This window comes from Thrips palmi, unplaced genomic scaffold (assembly GCF_012932325.1).
Source record: "Thrips palmi isolate BJ-2018 unplaced genomic scaffold, TpBJ-2018v1 HiC_scaffold_1, whole genome shotgun sequence".
Taxonomy (NCBI): Eukaryota; Metazoa; Arthropoda; class Insecta; order Thysanoptera; family Thripidae; genus Thrips; species Thrips palmi.
In genome coordinates, this window is record NW_023144620.1 from 5,210,233 (window position 1) to 5,217,203 (window position 6,971).

A 6,971-nucleotide genomic window follows, 5' to 3' on the forward strand; every position below is an offset into this window, starting at 1 on the left:
TCGGCCAGACCGCCGCGGCCCGCCGCCCCTTTGTCGTGTCGTCGTCGAGGCCGATTTGAGTGCGGCAATCCGATTACGGTGTGCCGGGCCGATCGGGCGGCAGGCAGGCGGGCAGGCAGGCCCTTTCACACAGTTTTTCGCCCCTTTATTTTCTTTGCCTTGTTTAATCTCAATGGCTACGTCCGGGCAGCGCCGCCGGTGGTGGTGGCGGTCTGTTGACGGAGGGTAAGTACAGGGGGCCTCAACGGCGGCGGTGCGGACCGGGGGCCCTGGCCGCCCCGGCCAGGGGGAGAAAACTCATCCCCCGGTACACACCCCCCACACCACCACCACCACCGCTTAAAAGACAAAACAAAAGTTGAGCCCGAGAACCAACATCCAATCTCCTTGGTGATCCAGCGGCTGATCCTCCCCGCCCAGTGGCCGTGGGAGCGTGTTATGTGCACAGGCCTTTCGCGCGGTACAGGCTTCGCCGCCTCGCCGCCCGCTGCACGCAGAGGCCCATGCAAAACCGCCTCCAAACTTTCTCATATCTGGAGGCAGGCGCGCTCCGCCTACGCTTCCGCCCGCACCCCGTCGGGGCGACCGCCGCCGCCGCGCAGACGATCAAATCCTTTTGTTTTGTTGTTGTTGGAAATCCTCGCGGGACTGAGGCATTCGGAACGCGGCCACACGCGGGGGGAAGTATGGCGGAAGAACACGCCAGCAAGTCCAACGCGGCCGAGGGTGGGGCGAGGCCGGGCAAGGGTTGCGCCGTGCTAGGTCATCGTTCGCTGGCGGCACCGGGTTGCCTACCGTCCGTCCGTGCGTGTGTGGGAGTGTGTTGTTTACGTGTTGTGCCGTGTGCGCTGGCGCGCGCACGAGTGTGTTTGCGGCGGGTTGGCTATCCCTGCTTCGCCTGGGGCAAGGCTTTACCGGACGGCATGGGACGGGCCCTGGGCGGCCCGGGGTCCTGGCCAGTGACAAGCACGCGCGCGCCGCGCACGTGGACACAGCAGGAGAGGGCGCGTGGATCGTGACTCCACCGATGGCACTGCCGCCATGCCATGGACGCACACTGTAAGTGGGGTGCACAGCTTCCCCCTGCGAGGGGCCGAAACACCGGCGTTGTTTGTGATTTGGTGGCCGCCCCTGCCGCCGCCGTGTTCCGGCCCTTGTCTCCTGGCTCTTGTCGCGCTTGTCTTGGTCCTCTCCCCCCCCCCTCCGGAGTGGGGTCAGGCCCCTGACGCGTCCTTCCGCGTCCTTGGGCCGCTCTCCTCTTCCAGATTTTTCCTTGTCAACGTGTGCACGCGACCGCCACCAGCGCCGCCGTGTCGTCCGCGGCGCGCTCCTGCCGCCCTCCGTCCGCGCTATCGCGCTTTTTGAGGCCCCCCTCCCCTCTCAGACCGACCTTTCCGTGGCGCGACCTTTACCTCGCCTGCCTCCTGACCCCTTCCCTACGAAGGGTGCCAGCCCAGACGGGGCGGCGGGGCTGCCCGGCCTGGCTGCCCGGCCTGGCTGTCTGCCCGAGTGCGTGCGCCGATGTCTGACCTGACCGACGGCCTGGCGGTCTGGCCTGCATTATGAAGTCGGTGTTCTGAAAGCGAAGCGCCGGGCGTGTCGGGTCGTCCTCCGGGAAGCCCAATCAACGCTCACATTTTCCATGTGAGGAGCTCGCCGTGGACTGGACCCCGCTTCGACCCACTGCACTCTTTTTCCTCTTTCGCCCCCTTTTACTGGCTTTTCTTTCCCACACCACGGGTCGCGGCGGGTCTCAAATCAACGCATTGACGGCCGGGGGTCACGCCCCATTTACCTTTTCGCACAGCGCCGTGGTTCGTGTGACGTCATCGCACGTTGTCATTAGTCGGGCCGGGCGTATGAGCGCTTGGCCTTTGTCGCCGCATGCCCCGCCCCCGCGGCGCTTTGCCAATTAAAAACTGTGCCGTATTGATTGAAGAATGCGCCGCCCCGCCTTTTGTGTCACTCACTACTCTCATCGATCCCCGAGGCCTAAACGGGCCTAACCGCGACGGGGCGGCTCCGTGGTTTCAATGCCCGCCCCGAGCCACGCCAGGAGAGGCTGGAGCCCACGCGCCTTGTCGAGGCCCGCCTGGGCCCGCCTGGGCCCGACCCCGCTCTGTCTCTCTCGCACCTGCTCTACGGGACGCCCCACTAGTGCGAGAGAGACAGCCGGACGAGTCCCCTCTCGGGCGCTTGCGTAGTCCAAGGGGTAATGAACTCAAGATTTTCATGTACACTGATTGTATTTAGAGTATCGTTACATGTGATTTCTTTTTATTATTTTATTATTTTTCACTGATTATAGGAGGTTATTATGTTGATTATTGGAAAATATTGGGTATTATTTGAGCGCCGACCTCGGAAAGCTGTTAAAGTGTCGGAAATTCAATATTGGTGACTTTGGGCAGCCACTGCGTCAAATTTAGTAGCGGTCATAGGCCTTCCTCGACGCCTTACCGTTCTAAAGACCCTACTCTTTCATGCCCTGCCTTGGGAAGGCTTTGACCGCTGATAATTTGGGAGCAGTGGTCTCGCAAAAATAGTCAAACGGTGAATGAATTTCAGAAAACTGCCGTTTTTGCTGACTTTGAGCGGTCACTGCATCCAATTTAGTTGCGGTCAAAGGCCTTCCTCGACGTCTTACTATTCTGAAGACCCTACTCTTTCATGCCCTGCCTCGGGAAGGCTTTGACCGCTGATAGTTTGGGAGCAGTGGTCTCGCAAAAATGGTCAAAAAGTGAATGAATTTCAGAAAATCGCCGTTTTTGCTGACTTTGAGCGGTCACTGCATCCAATTTAGTTGCGGTCAAAGGCCTCCCTCGACGCCTTACTATACTGAAGACCCTACTCTTTTATGCCCCACCTCGGGAAGGCTTTGACCGCTGATAGTTTGGAAGCAGTGGTCTCGCAAAAATGGTCAAAAGTGATTGAATCTCCGAAAGTATGATTGTCATTTCATTGGATGATGTTGATTATTTCTTTGATTACCAACTAGACGTGCAATGATTATCTTAAGTTGGGTACCCCTTGGCGTAGTCCAGCAATGCCATCCACACCGCGACCCACATTCCCCGACAACCTCCAAGCAGCTGACGCGGGTGTACACAAAGGCCATCAAAAAACAGCGGACACGATACCGTTCGCACAAAGGTTCGCCAAATTGGCAAAATGGCGCTCTCTCCGATCAGGATCAGCGCGTCGATCGAGGGGGTTGGTTGTTTTAGTGTGATGCCAGCCAGCCAGCCAGCCAGCCCGGTGTGACAATGCCAGATTTTGACGCTGGGCCCCGCGGCGGTGGGGTTGGGGGGCTTTGCGCTGCCAGTTCGCGCTGCCTGCCCGGCGTAATAAACTTTGCCGGGGCGGCCTCGCATGTGCAGCGCAGGTTGCCGGGCAGGGGTGGGCTCCCCGCGCAGGCCCTGCGGCTGCCTGGAGCTAACTGGCCGTGCCTCCAGCCCTTGCCTCCCGCCTTCCGCCTCACACGAGCTGATGGGCGCTCAAGCCGCAGCTTGCGCAGCGCCGCCTTCTTTGATGCAACGTGTTTATTAAATTCCCAGGAAGAAGAGTTGTTGGGCAAGTCCCCGGCCGCACCCCGTGCCGCCCTCGCCCTCGCCCGGCCGAGACCTGGCCTCGCCACCGGCCTCGGTGTTGCCGTTTGTGCTGTATTATTACGCCGGCGCATTCCTGCCGACGGTGCGCCCCGGGGGCCGAGGCGGGCCGAGGCGGGCCGAGGCGGGCCGAGGCCGCACGGCCTCCGCCTCCACGCCCCCTCCCCCTGGGTCCCTCATAAATGGGCACCTGGAAAAACTGAAAGGGAGAAAAGGTGCAGACGGCCCCCGCCATCCGCCCGCTCGTTTCCGCCGACAATTCCGCCGAAATAAAAAAAGAAGACAGAAGACGCGGCGGCACGAAAATCCGTGTCGACCGCAAATTTGGTAGAAAAGCGCTTCCGAGGCGTGGCGCCGTAATTGGTAATTAATGAGTCGACTGCGCTGATCGTGCTGCTGTGGCGGGGCGGGGCGGGGCGGGGCGGCCCCGCGCACCGGGCGGCGACGTGGAACATCTCGCGGAGCTCGGCGGAGCGCAAACTTTTGGGCCACCGGCGCACCGCGGCGCTCCGCCGAGCCCCGCCGGGCTCCTCCACCACAGCACGACGGCGAACGGCGTCGGGGAGTGCGGCGCGCCCAACTTCGCGACTACCGCGAGCGAGGAGAGGAGGCGCAGCATCGCGGCATCGCGGCAGGAGCAGAGAGCCGTCTTCCTCGCTCGGTCTCTAGCACGCACTCCATGAGGGCAAAAGAGACGACCCTCGGAGGGCCGCCAGTGGCGCGCGGTTCGCCGCCGACGACGGCCGCGCACCTGCTAAAGCCAATGGCGGTCGCCTCCCCCCTCGCCGCCCCGTCGTCCCCGCCTCCTTCATCTTGTTCATCTTCCCGGTGTCCGCCGCGTCCCCCGGGACCGCGTCGCGACACGGCCCACTCCCTTTCCTGGCCGCCACGCCACTTGGCGGCTCGCCGCGCCAGACTCGCCGACTCCAGCCTCCCCCTTCTCTCGCCGCCTCGCTGTCCAAATGGCCGCAAAGTGAATCCATTATTTACACGGCGGCTGAAAACTCCCGCCCACTGTCGCCCCCCGTACACTGTAAACAATCAGAGGCGATTTTCACCACGTGTCGAGCGGTCTCAATCCGTCTGTGTGTGTGTGTGTAAGTGTGGGTAGGTGTGTGTGTGAGTGTGAAAAGGGGGAGCAAGGTGGGAGGCGGGGCGCCTCGGCCAGCCTGACGTTTCCGTCGTGCTCAGTCACTTTGAAAGCCGTTTTCCCATGTCGCCATTTTACTGCCTTGACCCGCCCCTCCCAATTTTCCATCGCCCTGGTCATGTCCTCCCCCCCCCCCCCCCCCCCCCGGGCGTGCGAGTGCCTCCCTTCCGCCTTGTCATAACACAGGCTGACGATAAGGTGTAATACCTCCCCGCCTCACAATGGGGTATGGGGAAGGGGGTGGGGTGACGAATGGAGGCGAGGGCTGGCGAGGGCTCACGTCGTCGCGCACAGCGAGTCTCGCTTTACCTTTTCAGCTTTTCAGTGTGGCACCGCGAGGACTGCGCCTCTCGCCCTGTTTGCGAAACCGACGGCAACGGCAGTGGTAGTCCGGCCGGAGGCTGCGCGCTGCTCGCGCGATTCGGACCAAAGGAAGCGAAGCGTCTCGCTACCCTCGACAGAGGTCGGTCGCTCCGCCCGGGTCGCTCGCTACCCAACCACCGACCCGCACCTTCCTTCCGTCCGCAACAACAGCAGCAAAACAGAAGCCCGGCATACGAATAAGATTAAGTTACGGCGCGGTCCGTGAAAAGCCCCGTCCCGTCGGACAGCGCGAAGGGCAGCGCGCTGACGCATCGCCGCCACGGCGCGGCGCGCAGCGGATCGCTTCCGATGTTGTTGATGGTTCCAGCGCCAAAGTCTCGAGCAGGAAACTGGTTGGCAAACTAATGCGCAACTTTGATGGAAGGTTAAAAGCCCAGCGGTGCCGGCGCGGGGCCCTCCTTGTCACGCCCTGCCGCCTTCCGGGTGGAGTCGCGGGGCGGAGCCAGCAGGCTGTCTCTGTCGCACTCACGGGGCGCCCGAAGCGGCCCGAGGGCCCCGTAGGGGTGCGAGAGAGACAGCGCGTCGAAAGCGGCCATCGACAGGGCGGCGGTGGCGGGAACGGCGCGAGAAAAGAAAGATGGTTGTGACACGTTGAGCCCACCGCGGCACGCGCTGGCTGACACGGCCTGCTACAAGAAGGCATGGGCGCCGGGCCAGCCCACTGACCTCAGGAGTTTTGACTAAAAAAAAATGGCCTCCGTGTCTTAATTTTGTAACGGCGAGTGGAATGCATCATATGCGCGAAGAGATATTTTTCAAGCGTTGCCCCGTGCTGCACGCTTTGAGCTCGAATCCTTGCCTTCATTTCCGGCAGGGTGGGGGCCGAGTGCAGGCTTGCCATCCTGCCCCTGCTCCCGCTGCCCCCTGGCCTGCCTGTGCGACTCGCTATGCGACGCTAGGCGGGATGAAGCCCTTGGCGTGGTCGGCCAAGCTGGACATCGATCACAAATTGTTGAAGCCCCCTTTGGGAAACAAAACAAAAAGCAGCCGAGTTTGTTTTGGACTCATCGAGCGGACCAACGGAATGGAAACTTTATGCAGTCGTCGCCATTATGTTGAAGCGGAGTTTCGTCGCCCCCGATCGCTGCAGCTTTCAGAGTTGGATTCCGGAACGAAACTTTGTAATGCAGCAGCGGCGTGAAGGCCTGACGTCGTTCTGTTCGGTTCTGCTGCGTCGAGCTGTCCGACTTGTGCCCTCGAAGGCGGCGCGTCGAATCGATTCTTAGTTAGCGCGTGGCGTGGCTTGCCGTGGCGCGGCGTGGCGTACGCACGTGCGTCGTGTTTCTGCGGCCCATACGGCCCACACCCTGCTGGCTAATTCCCACAGAAAGGCCGGCGATCGTAGCCTCGTGTGGGGGCTTCGGCTTCGGCTCGAGGCTCCGATGTATTGAGTGGCGGACAGAGGGGCCTTTCTCTGGAGCTTCGGCTCGGCTCGGCGGGGCTGGGCTGGGCCCCGTGGAGAGCGGCTCGACTCGGCTCGTCTCCCATCACCGCAACCACCGCGGCCCCGCGACCCACGCCCCGCGGTCGGCACTCGTCACGGGCTGGGCCCGCAGGGCATGCTGCCCAGTATTCCGGTGTAGGAGCGGCTCGACGTTGCGTGCTGCCGCGTCCTGGAAACAGCTGCTTCAACATCTGTAAAATAGGAAAAAAAAAAATTAACAAAAGCAAGAAGAAAACTAGAATGTTTGTTCAAACAAATAGTGAATTAAAAATATCTTTTTGCGACTATGTGAACGTGCTTGCTGGGTGCATCTCCTTTTCGGAGGCCCGTGCCGGGAGTCCCCCTTCCCCTGCAGCACTTGCCCCTGATGAGCCCCGTCGCCGTC